This window comes from Lissotriton helveticus, chromosome 11, assembly GCF_964261635.1.
Source record: "Lissotriton helveticus chromosome 11, aLisHel1.1, whole genome shotgun sequence".
NCBI lineage: Eukaryota > Metazoa > Chordata > Amphibia > Caudata > Salamandridae > Lissotriton > Lissotriton helveticus.
In genome coordinates this window covers 1,007,287,060-1,007,305,712 of record NC_136072.1, presented here as the reverse complement: position 1 = coordinate 1,007,305,712, position 18,653 = coordinate 1,007,287,060, and the positions used below count along the sequence as shown (strand labels likewise).

Sequence of the window (18,653 nt, the reverse complement as noted above, 5' to 3'; positions counted from 1 at the left end):
GAGATTTCATCTAAGTGATGATTTCAGCTATGTCAGGAATGGGAAAGCGGTATGATGGGGATACACAGCAGTGTGCAGAATAAGCAATATAATCAGGCGTGTGCATTATAATGATAGTAACTGGCAGTGGACAGTACAAAAACAGTATAATGTAGATACGTTTGAGTGCACATTACCTTTGGCACAATCAGTGGTGTACAGTAGTTTGCAGCCAGTAGACTGCTCAGTCAAGCCAACGCCTGAGCTGTACTTTGCATCTAATCAAGCCGCCCGCAGTTTATTTCACCAACAGCACTGATTAACCACCAAGAGGAGCACAAGGAGTCTGTTGTAGCCTGGCCTTTGACCAGATTGCTCAACCATTGCTGAGAAAGTAAATATAGGAGGCTGCCCTGTTGTTCTAGTGCTAGTGCTTGCAGACAGGCGGCCAGCTCTGTCGGTGCAGGATTTGCGGCACTTGGGAAAGGTGTGCAAGCCTTAGCTGCTGGACCAACATCTTGCAAGCGTCATCCCCTGTGAAGGTGAGTTCTAAAAATGCACCACCAGTTCATGACTATAATGGTCTTTATTTGATTGTATGTCTTGCTATCGAAAGCTCACGACTAAAATGTACATGGAGTGGTCTCTCTGTTTTTCCGAACTGACTTCAATAAAAATAGTTAAACCATAAAAATGCACCACCCGCCACCTATTCACTGTTGAGCAACCTACCTTGTTCATTTATCCATATATCATTTAAGGCTGTCTCAACATTTTCTTTAAAAAAGTGACTTTTTGCCACATAACTCCTAGAGCGCACAGAGCTACGATAGGTTTTTGCACCTACTTGTCAGTCCTGCTGAGGAGCTGTTCCTTAAAAAGTGCTGTGGTATTTTGTTAGGGGTAAGAAGCGCTACATAAATGAAATTGCAAAGCAATTTAAAGAAGAGGGACTCCAATGAGAACTTAGGGAAAGATGATAGGAGGGAGGGTGCTGTTAGATGAATCATGGTCCTCTCTTCACACAAAGAAGACCACCTTTTCTAGTTCAGTCTTGCAAATGGTATTTTTGGTCTCTTTTTGTCCAGGTAGGGCTGTAAGTCAAACGAGAGCACTGCAGTAGTCTACCCTGAAGACAAAGACACAGAGTTCCTACACTTCAATATAAAGAGGACAAACGCCTCACACTGGACAAAGTGTTTATTTAGATGTTTAACTGCTTTAGCATAGGTAAAGCTATCTATCATCGTTGAGAGGACTAATGCCTAACTGAAAAACAAATGTTTATTTACCCTACGTACAATCTAGCATGAGAAGTGTACTGCACAGACATTTTTCAACTTAGATCACAAAGTATATAAAAATAATTTATAATTTATAAACATGCACAGTTGATCACATGTTCATTCGATACATGTACTAACATTCCTCCCAATATATCCCCTATATTGGGAGGAATGTTAGTACATCTATCGAATGAACATGTGATCAACTGTGTATGTTTATAAATTATAAATTCTTTTTATATACTTTGTGATCTAAGTTGAAACATTTCTGTGCGGTACACTTCTCATGCTAGATTGTATGTATGTTTAAATAGACATTTGTTTTTCAGTGAGGCATTAGTCCTCTCAAAGATGATAGATAGCTTTACCTATGCTGGAGCAGTTATACATCTAAATAGACACTTTGTCCAGTGTGAGGCGTTTGTCCTCTTTATATTGAAGTGTAGGGACTTCTGTGTCTTGTGTGCACCCCGTCCCTATGCTCAGCACTGGGGTAACTCTCTGCTCTTTCAATCAAAGTACTCTACCCTGAGACTGAATTTATAAAATTAGGAGCCAATGACAGTGTTGGATCATCCCTTCAGCACACCTGGGTCTTACCCCATCTAATATGGGGTTGCACCCGAAGTCCCCTCTCTGCCGCTCAGTCCATAAGCAAGACAACTTTGGAGGAGATTCCAGTTTATTTGTTGCACAACTTTCCTAGTGTATCCACTTTTTATCTTATTGGGTTCTTGGATTTCTGCTGAACTGCATATTGAACTGGTTGTTGGGAGCTTTGGACTTTTTTTTTGTTCCAGTTAGGAATGTCGAGTCAGAAAGCATTAAAAAGCTAGGTGTTGTAATTTTCCATTTACGATTTGCATACATTTCTGACTTTTAAAGTTTTCAGAAAAATCCTCCAGAGTAAACATGAAAATCTACCGAAAGCATAGATTTACAAGTGTAATCCTACTCCCGATAGCTCCTAGGGAGAGCGATCCATCCCACAGTGTGCTTTCTTCCACTTGGAAATATTTCAAAAACTCCGAGCTCCAACCATTTGCCACTGCTTCCGCCCCTTTTCCTGCCCCATGCATACATTTACAGCTGTGTGAAAGTGGCCACGCTTGCAGATTTTCACCATTCGTAGGTGGAATTTGATATCGGGAAAATCTGCAAATCATGACTCTGCCACTAAGGAAATCACAAATCTGCGAATTCTTATCTCGAATTTCCAACCAGCAATTCAACTTTATTGCACACTTAAATGTGCAAAGGTTTTGTGAATAGGGCCCCCATAGAAGGTCAAACGTTCAAAAACCCATAAGCTGCATCTGAATACTGTAGAAACCATTTGTGGCTGATTAACAGTAATTTCATTGTCGGACAGAACGCCCTAGAAAGGGAACACAGAAGCTCAGAGTGGCCCACAATTACGCATGCATCCAAAGGCTTGGCAGTGCAATGGTATGTATATAATGTACGTAGCCACTTTTTTAAAAGTACACTGCTTAATTTTGATAAAGGAAACCAAATTGCAGGGAGTGAGGAGAGGCAGGGTGAGGCTAACACTCTGGTCTCCCAGGTGAAACGCAGAAACGAGCACACTGATAACAGCCAGCAGCTGTGGACAGCCTGGCTTTGATGTTGACATTTTATTCTTTGTTGCTGGCCCTTTGAGGGTGGTTTTTGTTTTGTGTTATGAATTGGCTGGAGGCTGAAAGCCCTCCCTGGAGCTCAGCATGAACATGGGAAGCACTTCTTAACAAGGGATATGTAGATAATAAATGTATGTGACGAAAAACCGGTTTTACAAGCTGACGTTTTCTGTACAAAAGAATAACGTGTAAATATTCTATTTAGAGCAGTGTAACAAATGACTTTTTAAATCTTTATTATGTGCTTGGGGTGATTTCGTTTCTGAAGTACCTCTTACCTTTATTTATGCAGCATGACCTCTGGTGTTCTGGTATCCAAGAACTTGAATACTACTATTTTGGGAGTCTCAATTAGCAAACAAAGACTTTGGACCTGATTTAGAGTTTGGCGGACAGGGTACTCTGTCACAAACACGGCAGAGTGACCTGTCTGCCACACTCTCGGTCCATCCACTCTGTTATGAGTCAGGAAGGTGATCATCTTTTCAATAGCATCGCCCATTGGCTCCGCCATTGGAAAGCTCACTTTGAAGGGCAGACTAAGAAGTAGGACCTCTCAGATTAAGAACATCAGACCAATTTACAGTGGGTGGTCTGATTTTTTTTCTGCCAATTGTGGGCATGGGGCACCCCGAAATTTTAGCGACATCAAAAATTGACCTCAATCAGAATGTCCACATTCACTGGATCGGAGACAGTGTTAAACCTCAAATTTATGAGGCAATGTGTCCCTGCGTTAATCCACCTGTCAGTTAAGTTATTAGACCCCCCTCAATAACTGAGTTCTAGATCCATATAAAGTTTAAAGCTATTATTGCAAAATTCTAAAGTAGAGAAGTACCGACTCAATGGCATGACAGCTATTCATGGAAAGGTTATACAGAGAAAGCAAAATCTGAAATTATTGTAAAGTCCCAAGTAGGCAGCAAAATCCGGAGGGTAATAGACAGCATCCGTAGTAGAATAGGAAAGTCTTCTGGCTCGCTCCTAAAATCGAGGGTTTTATACATTGATTTTGCATATGAAATTACAGAAACAGCATAATCACTTCGGTGTGAGCAAATGTTTAATTTCATCAGCAAATCAGATTCCATTAAACATAAGCGACACGTTGCCTTAACACCTGAACATTATCCCATTACATGAAAAATTATATAGCACCCTCTATGGTAATGTCGTCCAGAGATCCTAGAACAAAACTAGATAAATTAACAAAACGTGTTATTTGAATAACTAGGGCACAGTGAAACAACAGAAGGACCTTGGAACTGATGTTGTAGGTTGTGACTGAACTGGTGAAAGCTCATCGAGAGCAGAATAAACCGTAATAGTGGAAATAAACCAGTGCATCTCAGCTTGACTGTGTGCTGCAGAAATCTGTGAGGAGAGAAGTGGGCTTGGGGGAGGTAAGATCATGAGTGACAGGGGTGAGCGACTTCCATTTTGGAAGAGATGGTGTTTGAACTTAAATTGTGGCTTAGTTAACACAAAACACAAAACCTAATTTCTACATATCACAGAGAATTTGTTTAAAAGAAATCGTACTATATCAGTGTAGACACATGTAATCAAGTGTGAAAATACATAATGTACATTGGTAATGATGCACAAAAACATAAACCCATAAAGCTCTTTCACACTAGCACCATGAGGAAAAACCTGACCGTACCGGACAGAAAAATCCCAGGCAATCAAGCAATATTATAACAATGTACTGCTTGATCATGTCATTGACTTTTATTTAAAGATGGTTTTAACTAATTTGATTAGATGATTCACGCACTTCACCCAACCTCAACACCAGGATAAAGAGCAGTGCCGGAGGTCTGACCACCAACCAGGATATATATTCAGAACATAGTTTGATGTCACCTCCTCATCTTCAGATTTCTAAGTACTCCTTCAAGCCACAGTTTACTCAAAGAGAAAGATGCTAATAAATTATGATTTTCCGACAGACTGATCAATTAAAAATATAAATTCAGATAACTTCCATAATGCATATATTACTGTGAAAACACTGAGTGCCCTAGCTCTTGGTAACTATGAGTCGGAAGATTTTTTTTTTACTACTTACAAGCATCATATCCCCACAATTATGTTTTATATCCAACATATTTTTCTAAAAATCAGTGATGTGCATGCTCTTGTTTAAGTGTCGTAGGTTTCATTTTGAAGGCAGAGGGGAACCCTTCCATACTGTTATCATTTACTTTCTTCAAGTCTTTTTTAAGGCATAACTGTCCATGTCCACTCCCTTTTCAATAATTAATTTCTGTATTCCTGTGTTGCACATAGTGGTGCAGGCTGTCAAGCTGTGGACCGCACTCTACCTCCTTTGAGGATATGTCTGCGGGCTGGGAAGTGGGATCGTGAGGTCTGTATCAACTGTCACATCTGGCAATAGACTACTTGATTGAGGTGTTAGCTTGTGCCTAATAGTCCTTGTATTTATATGTTATATGTGATAGATTGGTCATTATCTTCAACATTGTTGGATGTTAGGAAATGTAGGTATTGGTAAACATCAAGAGTTGGCATACAAGAGATGAATGATTATGATTATATTGTGGTGTTCATGTTTGGCATGCCATTGTAATATGTAACCTATTCTTATGAGGGTAGCAATGTCACTCTTGCTGTGTGTGTAACATTTCTCATAGGATTCTAGCTCATGCTAAAATCTTCGATCTTTCGTCACTATTAGCATTTTTGGCAGAAGTGTTTTACATTGCGTTCGTCAGACAATCGCGAAACTTTTTGTAGTGATGTTTATATAATTGTTTGCATAAGTTATTTGGAATGAACTTTCAAACTCGTCTACATGGAGAAAGACTGAGCGAGGCTGCTGAAATCATTGTGGTTATCCTGAGTGGTCGCGACTAAGCTAAAGATCACATATTGGACTGAATGATACCTTAGTTACCTTTATACCAGCTGGTTGCTTCTGGCTTATACCCTTATAATAACTTGGTTTGTTAGTCAAAGAAATACATATGCTTGTTTTTTATACTTGAAGTACACCTAATCTCATTGATTAATTATGAATGAATGGAATATGTTTTATATTGATATGGGATTGGATGTGTTCCATTCCAATCCTTTCACTGTGTGATTCCAGGAACATTACTCCTTCAGGAGTCCTTGTGTTTCTTAGATTATTAAACCCAGTTTTCGGAGGGTTTATTGGGTTGCCCTCTTATGTGCAACTGATTATGGATTTAAGGCAAGACAATGGAAAGGCTACTGGCTAAATTGGTTAATTGGGGAACTCTATGCAGGGATTCTATAAGTTTGATCTGGTTATTCTGAAAGGGTATAACTAAGCCAGTAGGCCTGATTTACCTGTTGTGAAAAGCATGTTTATAAAGACAATAGGTTTTCTTTTTTGGATGTAATTACACATTGGTAAAGCCTGTAGGCCGTATTTTGTTTCATGGAATCTCACAGATTACAGGAGCACAAAAGGATCTTCGTGGTGGTGACTCACTTGAACAAATCTTTAGGATAGAAGATTTGCACTATATTATTCTTTGTTATGCCCTCTTGGGAGGGATTTTATGTTGTTTTGACAGTAGTCCTTTTTAACATATTTGTAATTTTATTACAGTATACCTGATTGTTGCCTTGTAGGAAGGCTTATACTCAATACAGTACGTCTGAGTTGGTTAAAGTACCAAATCAATGATAAAGGCCACATGCCTCATAGGTTCATTGAGAAAGTTATTTTAGATGCTTTAGCCCTGATATGCTTAGTACGAAAAGGTACAACAAAAGGCCTGAATAATTTACTATAAAATGCATATATTCATGCCCAATAGGCCTTTAGTAGTTTGTGTTGTTGCATTGTTTTAAAGCTAGCAGTCATTAACTTTGTTACATGAAATTTCACAGATTACATTTGTTGCCAAGGATTTTGGTATTGGTTATCCCCTTTGACAAACCGCAGGGTTAGACGATTTGCACTGAAATAATTCTTGCTAGAATTTCCTCAGAATGCCTGACAGGTTTAGTTGTCTGCTAGGATCTTGTAACAAACAAAATCAATAAAAAACATACATACATAAATAGGGGGCCTTTGTGTCGCCTCTCTTCTGCAATTGGCTTGTATGTGTGTCATTTACATTCTGCTTCCATCTATGACAGCATAAGGTAATGGGCAAGCCTACTTCCGCCATTGGCGCTCTGGACTTGTAAGAGACCGCATTTATCAGATCATATGTGCACATCTGCCTAAAAATGAGCGTGCGCCAGTATCAGTTGATCGGCCAGTACTTTAGTTTACGGTTTTCCCCATTTATAGGTCTTCTTTCATTTCTTTCCTTCTCATCTTTTTTCCATTTTTTTAGAGTGTACTACATGCTAACCAAGCAGTGCTTAATGGCTGCTTGCGTGCTGCTCATTCTTTCTGCAGTGTGGCGCATCATGCGTGGTCACTACCTCCAAACAAGGCGACCACCATGGTATGATGATATATACAGTGTATCACTGTTTTACCATTCCAAGAAGGCCAGTATATTGGGGTTGAATTTGGTGGGTTTGCTGGAACTTTAAAATAATTATACACTATAGCAATACCATTTAAAGATGGCCATGAATTAAGAAATGAAATAAGTTATTTTATAAAGCACTATAATGCCCATTATTGGGTGTCCTGATACTAAAGTACCTATGACAAAAACAGTGCCAATAAAAATAAAGCAAAACCCCAGTTCGAGTCAAAAGCATTGTTTTCGGCTGTCTCCTCAATAGGAATGGAGGGGGTTTTGCTATACATCTCAAGTGATTAGGGAGAGAGTTCCAAATTTTATGAGGAAGGAGAAGAATTGACCACCCAGATGAATACTCCTGATGCAGGAAATCTAAAAAAATTGAGCATTGACGGATCTTAGACATCAGTTACGTAAGAGAAAAAGGTAGGACCAGAGTTATGAAAATCTTTACATGCTTTGCATAGAGATTTAAATATGAAAATGAGCCTGAGCCTGACTGCTGCATTTTGACGTCTGTTTATTCGATACTACGCAGACCAAAATAGAGGAAACTCTCATAATCCAGGCAATATACTATCAATGCCCAGACTACACTTATCTGTGAAGAGAGGGGAATAAAAGGTAGTATTCTACAAAGAGCTCTGGTTATCATAAATCAGATTGAAACTACCCGAGTCATCTGCGGAATAACAGAAAGCTGATCATCATACAAAATCCAAAGATTTCTAGTGCTAAATGTGAGCATGGGAGTGCTTCCCAGTTTAGTGGCCACCGGGTCGAGGATGTTATTGAGGGCTGGTTGCTGAAAAGTAGAATCTATGTTTGTCAGAGTTGAGTGCAAGACAATGTTTGCTCATCCAGGTCGCCACCACCGACGTTCTTGCAAAGAAGCGCTCCTGAATAAAGATGTTATTGTCAGCAAGTCAAACCACTATTTGTGTATCATTGGCATTAGAAATTATACTGAAAATAAAATATCGAATCAGAGAAAAAAGTGGGAGTGTTGAAGAGTGTAGGGTTGAGTGGGGAGCAGTGTTGCACACTACATGTGGAGGGGAAAATTTGTGATGGAAAAGGTTGCAATGAAACACATTGGGTTCTATCAGCTAGAAAGGATAGAATGCATTTCCATGCTGAATTTTGTGCGGTGGGAGAGATCATGTTGAAAGCCATGGAGGGCTCAAGGAGAACCGAAACTGCTGATTGTTCTGAGTCTTAGATGTGTCTTGATTCATCTCCAACCACCAGGAGTATAGTCTCTGTGCAGTATTGGGATCCAAAGCTGAACTGTCTTTCATCACACATGTTACTGTTCTCCAGATAGTTAGAGAGTTGGGTATAAAATAAAAATAAATAAAACATTAACATGTTTCTCAACAGGTTTTGTTAAACAGGAAGCTGGAAAATAGGTCTGTACTTCACACGTGTTTCAGGGTCTGCTGAAGGCTTTTTTTAAATGATAAAGATAGACACGTGTTTCCAGCTAGAAGGGGCAGTGTTGGTGTTTATTGGATATTCAGTGATGAAATCAGAGCTAGTGAGAGTAATAGAGATATACATGGGTCAAGGGGAGAGCCTGATTTAACTAGTGCTTGAAGGTTTCTCATCTCATTGACAAATGCAGAATTAAAATGAAATAGACTCGGTTTTTGGTCTACCGAAAAGGAAGGAGAATAGTTGCAAAGATAGTTTTTCCATATTAGCTGAAGATAAATTGTTTTTTATTTTCCGTATTATTTAATGGGAAAAAGTGGTTATGTTATTACATACATACGAGAGGTATGAATAGCGTTCTTACAGGCATCATGATTTGTGAAGATTTTGAAAGTAGAAAAAAGTTCTTTCATTGGATTTTTTGCAGATTCAGTTTTATTAGCAAAATATGTGACTCAAGTTGTACGAACAACCTTTAGTGTTTAATGGCCTTTCTATGGGTTGTTTATATGCTTGGGAATAAGAATCTCTCCAGATCCTTTCTATTAAATTACATTGTCGTTTGAGAGTAGAGAGGTCTTCTGAATACCGTGGGGCCCAAGATGCTCTCTTTCATAAGGTGGAATTGTTAGGAAGACCATTCGAATCTAAGGTTTAAGCGATCCAAATATCAAAGTTTGTGACTGCCACTTCCACATTATTTGATACATTAGTAGATGCTTTTTGTAAAAACTTAATGTCATTCTGCTTAAATTTGGCACAGGACTTTGTGGGCTGCTAAAAGGCAGTGCCCTTGTGTTGCCCAACAATCTATCTGGTATACAGAAGGAAATTACAAAATAATCTTCCTATGATAACAGGTGACAGATATTTTCCAGACATCAGTATTCATGAAAAGTGGGTCCAACGTATGGCCGGCACAATGTGTTGGGGTGTCAACCTTTTATTCTAGACCTATTATTTTCAGAAAGTCTATTAGTGTGATGGAAGTCAGATCATGCATATTTTCCATATGAAAATGAAGACCCTTAAGATGGTGAAGTTGGCTGCTTTCATAAACAAGCATTGGCATAGCCAATAGGTGTCGCCTTTGGGACCCTGTAAGTATTTAGTTATGCAGCACAATATCCTTGGTGCAACAACACCAAGTGTTGCATGGCTAAACATTCTGTCCACTTATCCTCCTTCTCTGCTTCTTACACCTCCCTCCCTTGCGGAGTCCCTCAGGGCTCAGCACTTTCTCCTCTCCTTTTTAATTTGTATCTCCAACCTTTATTAGCTTCCCTCCGTAACTCCCCGGTCAAAATATTTAATTACGCTGATGATCTTCAGTTAATCTTCCCCATTGTTTCCCTCCCTTCTTTCCGTACTAATTTTCAGACCACCATGTTGACCATCGCGGAGTGGATGCACCACAGCCACTTAAAGCTGAACCCCACAAAAACTGAGCTCGTTTTGGTAGGAGGCCCCAATCATCCCTGGAACTCCACGTTCTGGCCTACTTCCTTGGGACTAGCACCCTCTCCCGTGAGCTCTGTCAAAAGCCTGGGGGTGATCATTTCTGAGGACCTGTCAATGCGACCCCAGATCAACGCGGTCACATCTGCCTGTTTCTTCCACCTCAGGCGGATCCGTAAGATCAGCAGGTACTTCAGTAAAGAAGCTCTGACCCAAGTGGTCATTGCGCTTATCACCTCCAGGCTCGATTACGCCAATATTCTTTATGCAGGGATCCCAGCTTGCCACCTTCAACGGCTGCAGCTGGTGCAGAATCAGGCCGCCCGCCTGATCTTCCACCAGCCTAAGCACCAACATGTCACTCCCCTCCTTCGTAGCCTGCACTGGCTCCCGGTATCCAAACGCTGCACCTTTAAACTGGCATGTACCACCTTTAAAGCCCTATCTGATGCAGCGCCCGCTTTCATCTCTTCGGTTCTGACCCGTCACATCCCTACGAGAGCCCTTCGCTCAGCCTCATCAAACCTCCTCGTGGTGCCTAGATTTAAAAGGAAAAAGCACGGAGGTCTGAGCTTCTCCGTCCTGGCCCCCTCCACTTGGAACTCCCTTCCCCTTTCCCTTCGTCTCTGTCCAAAGCTTGACTGCTTCCGCAGACTTCTAAAAACTTTGCTCTTCCAAGCTGCATTTGACTAAACCTCCTGCTTCTGGTACACCCCATTTGTCTATCAGCGCCAAGAAACCAATGGTGATAGAGCGCGTTACAAATGTTTTTAATAATAATAATAATAATAATAAACACTTATAAGGTCCCAAAGGTGAGACCTATTGGCTATGCCAATGCTTGTTTTTCTTTTGCTGAGCTGCTTTGTTTCTTATGTCCTGTCAAACAGTAAAGCAATGACACTGTTTGCACTGCCATGGTCTTTCTGATATCAGATCATTGTTGCCAAGTCTACAGGCTCCAGAGTCTGTTGGCGTTTTAATCTGTTCTTAATCATTGACAATATTAAAGTTTTGTTTCTATGTAGGCGTGTAGTTGGTACTGTCCAGCCCCTCTGATAGCTATGCCGTGCGTAGCCTACATGTTTGCAAGCTCACCGCTGGACGTATCCTCACCCTTTTCACAAGTACCCCATGCTCTGTGTTCTCCTCCTGCACAGTGTACCTACACCTAGTGATGGTTCTTCAGCCCTTTGTTATGTTGCTAATTATTCCCTGCCTTGTGCTCCAGAATGATTACTAATTGTTCTATCAACCAATTCTTTTTTTCTGGGCATGGGGGAGGGGGCGTCACACCATTTTTTGGTGTGAAGTCTTATCTTTTAAGGGCAACAGCAACAAGGAAGTTTACAAAAGAATGGGCTTTGTTCAGTAGATTCTGTACCCTTGCTTGCGAGCCCAATGGGGACCTTACCTGGCCATAAATGTTTGTAACAGCGTTTCTATAGCACACACATAGCTGGGGGGCATCGTAGCGCTAAAGTGGCGGGGTGGGCACTGAGATACATGCAGTTGGATTGCATTACAGTCCAGTAGACTATTTGTGGGGTGTTTGGTTCCCATCATGTTATCCAGTAGTGTTCTCTGAATGGGTTTATCGGTTCCTGCGTGATTTGCTCAAGGAAGTAGCTGTTCTGATGTCTGAAGGTCCAGATCCTGGTTGGGTCCTTGCTTGGCAAACTTTAGTTAATTGGTGCCTGCACTGCTGCGGCCTTGCAGGAGATGGTTCTGAGTGGTCTCCGCATCAATACAGCTTTACTGTATGGGGAATTACCACTTTAATTCAGTAGGCCCATTTCAGTGCGTGGGTAAGTGATGTAACTGTACAACAGGAAGAGATACATTTACAAGCATTGCTCATAGAGAAGTGAATCGGCTGTCGGTATAGGACTTTTCTGGCGTTAGTCATCCTTGGAATGCGCCTCATTCTGCTGCTCCCTCAGACTTTGGATGCGTGTTGGAACTTTACTTCCTATAGCTTCACTGTGCAAAGTTAGCTCGATTATACCATGGGTGGGGCTTAGACTGATGTGAGTGGGTGTGCTTCGGTTGTGGCACACCTTCATTGTTTTCCTTTATTTAGGGAATGCCCAATGCCCTGCGCCCAGTCTCGAGAATGGTGTGGTCCTACTTTCTGCAATGTGCGCCTTGAGTGGCAACCAGGTGACAGAACCTTCATTTTGTCAGTGGGGCTGTCGAAACGTTAGTTAATTAACGTGAGAGGAAAAACCAAAACCCTCAGGGGCATATTATCAACAACGGTGATAACATTATCCCCGCTTTAGCGGCAGGAAACTGCAGTTACAGCGGCGATAAGGGGCTTGATAATATGCCCCAGTAAATTCGGATAGAAGCTTAGGTTCACACCAGAGCCTGGGCTTCTATGGGAATTCACAAGGGCGTATTATCAAGCCCCTTATCACCGCTTTAGCGGCAGTTTCCTGCCGCTAAAGCGGCGAGAATGTTATCGCCGTTGTTGATAATATGGCCCTATGTTTTTCAAAGGGATTTACCTAGCGTTTGCTGCAAAACAGCTCATAACGAGCATTGGTAAATCCAATTGGTCGTTCCTTTGAAATGTATTGCCTTTGCTAGAACAGGTTGCTAATGTTGTGCACAGTCCTCCCCAAAAAATAAAATTCGCCTGTGTCACATCCTGTAAATTGAAGACACCCATGTGAATTTAAAGCATTGTTAAATAAGTGGAAAGTACTGTAAAAAGGTTGAGGTTGGAGTAATATACCTCTTATACTCCGTAGAAGGGTGATCCTCTTATAAAATGAATGCTTGTTCTTGAAAAAATTTGGGAGCATCCTTATTGATTAATAGGGCAATTTAAGTGTAAATATTGTATATATTTGATGTCACGTAAGCTTTTGTATGTAAGACTAGATGAATGCACATGCACGCACATACTGAAAGTTGTAAAATAAATAAAAAAAAATTGCTTTAAAAAATTAGCTCCAAAGATTTTTTTGTTTGAATTGCCTTTTGATTGTGATTTGAATAAGATATAGATTTTTTCGAGAGAATAAAACCTCATAGGAAGGGATAATTGAAGTATCTCTTCATCTTACTGCAGATTTTGGATATTTGTCCCCAGGCATTACTTGTATATAATCCTGTGTCGCTTCCTAAGCACACGCATGCGTGATGAGATGTGCACTCCGTGGGTGGCATTTTGCTAAATTTACTGCACGGCAGACACCACCTTGATTGGTAAATTCGGAAATGAAATTTGATGTGCATAATGGTACTTTTTATATACCAGTGTTTTTCAAGGTGAGGGTAGTGGAACGCAGAAGAGGAGTGAGGAAGTAACAAGGATGGAGACAAAAGAGGAGGAGAGCAATGGATACACATGAGGGGGGTAACAAATCAACAATGTGTAAGTGTTTGAGAAAGAGGCAGCATATACAAGAATGGAGAAGCTACAAAAATACTACGCGCTCATGGCGTGCTGAAAAAAGAAACCAGCATTGGTAATGCAAACGGTTTGGCTTACGAATTAAAGTGCCGCATGTCATTAGATTTAGGCGATCCTTAAGTTAACATACATGGAATCATGCATCCAACCATTCATTCATCCACTGACGCATTTTTCTAATCAACTGCTCTCTCACCCGCAAAACACACAAATTGAACAACTTATGAAAGATAAACTGTAAGAAAACCGTTGGAGTAGGCCATATACTTGCAATAACAACAAGCGTGCACGCCTCGCGCTGAAAGAAAAACAAACAAGCTCTGAAACACAAGCGCGGCCCTGCGGTCGCGAAAGTTAATTAACAAGTACTTGTGCGCGCGCAGTTTGCTCTTTTTCAAAGCACATACACGTGCTTGTGGTGCGCCGCTGCGCACTCCCGCAAGGTGTATGCCGCCACAAGCATGAGTAGGTGCTTTGAAAAAGAGCTGCACGGCGGCTAAAGGTCTCCTATGTAGTGCATGCGCACTGCATAGGCGAGACCTAAAAAGGGTTAATAAACTCTGAGAGCGCTGCGACATAGCCTGTTTTAGGGCTGGGAGCCCTAAAATAGAGGCAAATATAATGATTAAGGTAGGGTGGAATTTTAAGAGCGAGTACAAGGCATTCTCCCATCAGAGGATATGCGTGGTCCATTGACGAGCATTCAAAAATGTCTTTGTGCACAATGGCTTTACCTTTTCTCGGTTTACCTTTCCAATCTGTCCTGGAGATGGCATAGCCAGAGGGCATTGCCATTACAATATCTGGGTCAGAGGATTCCTGAAGCCACATTTCCATGAACAATAACAGGTCTGGTGCATGTAGCTCAATGAAATATCTATACCTCGTTTAACGAGAGGATGTACATTTATTGAGAAACTTGATCGGTATTTTCAGGGGCTATGCAATGGATATAAGTGAGAATGAACCTCCTGTGTATAGTTAAACGTTTCCAAAGGGAGAGTTGTAAATTTGCAAGCAACAGGGCCTATTATACTCTGAAAGGGATAGAAAAGATGCAAAACAGTGCTCACCTGTGACATTCAAGTCAAGGAGTTCCTTTCTGTGGTACCGCTAGACGAAACATAGGGCAGGATGTCTCTGGGTGTTGGTGCTGGGTGCTGTCTGGGTGAAGATGGGCTTCAACACAGCGGTATCATTAACATAAAAGATGGACATACAAATAGAAAAACTGGTGCCCAGCCACTACTGCCATCTCTTGACTCAGTGCCTATGGAGAAATACAATTTAGATTAAAAAAACAGTGTGAAATTTAAAACATAAACTAAATGAAAAAGCTGCCAGAGTGCCCCAATGTTTCCTGAGTGGAGAAGGCAGCTGTTGGAAAATAGGAGCCAGGCACAAGCTACAGTACAAAAAAGTGGTCCTGTAGGTGTGCACAAGGAGGAGTCAGGCCGAGCAAGATGCAATCCTGTGCTCTGGTATATTTTGATCCAGCGCGGATTTGTGAGAACCCTACAGCTGTAGCCCATCATGAGGGAATGGGTGTGGCTATGGCAGACCAAGGCAATCACCCTGTGAAAATTGAGTAAGAACCACAAAAGCATAATTGACCTAAAAAATTAACTAACAAACAGAACAAGTATTGGCAAAGTCCCTGGGGCTCACCTACATGACACTAATGTGGGCAGGGAGGGTGGGTGTAAAGCATCATAGATGATGGGATGGATGTATGGAAGCACAGCAACAGGATGGGAGGGCGGGAAGGTAGGGTTGGGTCAAAGCAACACAGACAGCAGACAGTGAGGATGTGGCAAAACAAAGCAAACCAATACAAGGCAGGAGAGAGGGGGAAGCAAAAAAGCGGGCAAGCAACAATGCATGGTGGGAGAGGGCAAGCGGTGGAGCAGGAGGATCATGGGTAAATGGCCTGCAAACATATACACTCTTATGAAGTGCTACAACTAAAATAAAAAAGTAGCCGCAAAAGCGAGAGGAGTGGAAGGACACTGGTCAAGGAAGCAGTGCTCCAGAGGAGGGACAAACACACAGAGAGGATGTGAGCCCGCACTGAGCAAAGAGAAACAAGGAAATGAGAGCGCAATGAAGCCAACCAATGTTTAGCAATTGGTAGGCTCTATGCCACCTGTAAGCAAACAAAATGTCTTGCAAGCGACAGACCTAAATACTGGAGCCCAGCTGCTCCTGGCATCCGACAACAAGCTCGCTTTTCTCTGTGCTTACTGGGAAATGAGCTTTAGATAAAAAAACAGTGGGGAATGAAAAAAATAACCCTATTTTAAATGTCATTTGTTATTCAGCATACATGCATGCATATCTTTTTGAGTTTGTGTGCGTGTTTCATTCTGCGTGTGTAAAGGGGTGAATGCAAGAACGAGCCAGTGGGTGGGTGTATGCGTGGATTGATTAGTTAGGGGTTGTATGTATGATGACCTATTGACTGCTTTAACCCACCATTGACTGAAGAGGCACTTTCATTTATAAGCCAGACCTATTGCATTGCCAGTGCTTGTTGGATTCTCTGCACAGATTATGGAAATATCACTTCGGCTCTGGGTTCTGGCAGTCAAAGACTCTCCAGTAACTCATAAAGTGCAGCTCAATCGTGTATCGAATGATGTGTTCTGAAAAGTATTCCCAGGCAGATCATAACATGTTGGACTGAAAAACACACACGACTTGAGCAACATCTGCAGCCAGTAAATATTGACTACTCAATGCGGATTTATGATTGGTCAGTAGCCAAATCAATCCAGTTAGTGCACAACGAATAACATCCTCAGTTAGGACAGTTGTTCCACCTCCTACACCATGATGCAAGATACCAGCTGCAGAGTAGGAGGTCTCGGCTTTTGTAAGTAGAACATATTTTAAACAAATACGATTTATAATTTGACACTATGGATATTTTAAAACCCTCGTCACACGAGGTGCATTCCTAAAACGCAGGCGGCCCGCTCAGTAACTTTCCAAAGTAAACATTAGGGCTTGGGATAGTGGTTACTCAAGTGTTGTGGTTGCTCACGTGCTTTCCCCTTCTGCGGGCAAAATGTTATTTAACACAGCAGCGTGGATACAGAATGTAACAAATTGCTTCTTTTCATGCATAGTACAATTCAGGAATACGATGATTCATATCCAAATACTAGAAAAGTATAGCTCACGAGAGCCAGCTGAAACTATATAGCACATGTGGTGCGCGTTTCGCCTGTACAGAACTCCTCACGCAGTGCTGGGGGTAAACTTTGTTCTCCATGTGACACTTTATTGCCTAGAAACCATTTGTGCAAGGGCGGGGGAGAGGGGGAGGTCCCTTCGTTCATTACCGATACAAATATTGGTTTAGAGAACAGTTCATGGTAATTTATTCAGTTAGCCTCCAGTTGTCATGTTTCTCCTTGAAAGTGACAAATTCACACAAATGTCGATCTAGTCGCATCGATTTTAAAAAGTCGTATTTAATTAAGGCTGGAGAAAGATCGTATTTTCTGCACCCTTTGTTTCATAGCTTTCAAATGTACACACGAAAATAATATTCCTTGATTCCTACACCATCCTTCTCTCCATATGAACAGATCAATAATAAACCTTGATTCCTACACCATCCTTCTCTCCATATGAACAGATCAACCATCACCCTCTGGCCTCACAGACAACACTCTCTTAGACCTCATGTGGACCTGAGAGGCGGGTCATTAAGCAAGTCTACAAAATGTTGCTTATCAGATTCTGCCTGCCTTGGATGTGTTTGGTATGTTCGCCCTATGTGGCCAAGGGTATGCACAGACCCTGTGCCACAGGATTCAAGCTAGCCTGGCTGATGAGAGGTGAAACCCCGAAACCGGTCCCAGGATGCTTGTTTCCGGTCCAGGGAAGATCTGGCCTGGCAGTTTGAGCTGGACTGTTCCCATGAAGAGCAGGGTCAAGACTGATATGTATGTGACTGGGTTTAAACCCGGGTGGTGTGGTGAGCAAAAGAAAGATGGGATTTAACCCAGATCTCTTGAACGGGGGTGAGTGTTTGAAAAGTTTCAACACTCCGTCCATCATCTTGTTGTGTTTGCTATGGATGAAAAAAAGGCACTGTTTATGGCTGCCAGCTTCATTGAATCCTCAGCGACAATGCCATCCATGCGGATCTTGTGCTTGCCCATTTATTCTCTGATTCTGCCCAATCCCTCTTTACCCACTTGATCTTGAATTTTGAAGAGCTGTGCTTGTTTGTTGAGATCCAAGCCTATTAGTTCTTCATCACCTTAAAGGCTGAGCTGCCAGTGGAAACATAACACAATCACAACACTCATGTGCCTTGACTACCTTTCTTTTCCCTGGGTGGCCCGCCTTAGTGGTGCTGAGTCAAACAGTTTCTGCTCATCCAGAGAGCATTTCCTTCTCCTGATCTATTTTGTCGAATTGCAGACACTGGGAAAGCACCAAAAACAAAAAAAGAAACTGTTCACCTCCTTGTGTCACCAAATCGTCCCCCAAATACATGGTAACTGTCTGCCTATCTATTTTCATATGCTACTCTGTCACCCTTCACTCCATTCCTCACATCGACACTGCTAATGATCCCTCTACCAGTTCTAGACTACTGGGGAGCCCACTGTTCATAATTCTCAAGTGACCTGGACTGGAACTTCTTTTATCAGAGACAACCTCTGAAGCTTCGACCACTATTGTAAAACATCCATTCTTTTTGATAATACTTTTTCACTATTAATGACACTGCACAGTTTGTCCATGTGATGCATTTTCTTCCTCACATAGATTTTACCCACGAGCACCACTGAACAACAAAAGTGGAAAAAACAGAATCTGATGCTAAATTTCTTGACTAACCTTTCCTGTGTCCTCAGTATATTATTTCTTTTCCTATCACTTCCTCTGCTGCTGGAGAGGAAATTGTAAACAG

General features: G+C 41.6%; 1 protein-coding gene across 2 annotated transcripts in view; it reads left to right on the top strand.

Moving 5' to 3' along the window:
• Window positions 1-202: 202 nt before the first annotated feature.
• The window catches only part of DAO (D-amino acid oxidase), a 219,542-nt gene continuing 201,091 nt past the window's right edge, over window positions 203-18,653 (top strand). The window contains exon 1 of one of the 2 annotated variants that reach the window (XM_078667401.1): window positions 203-521. The gene's annotated coding sequence lies outside the window, so the exon portion shown is untranslated. The remainder of the gene's footprint in view (window positions 522-18,653) is intronic. The other variant, XR_013602555.1, reaches the window with a different exon arrangement.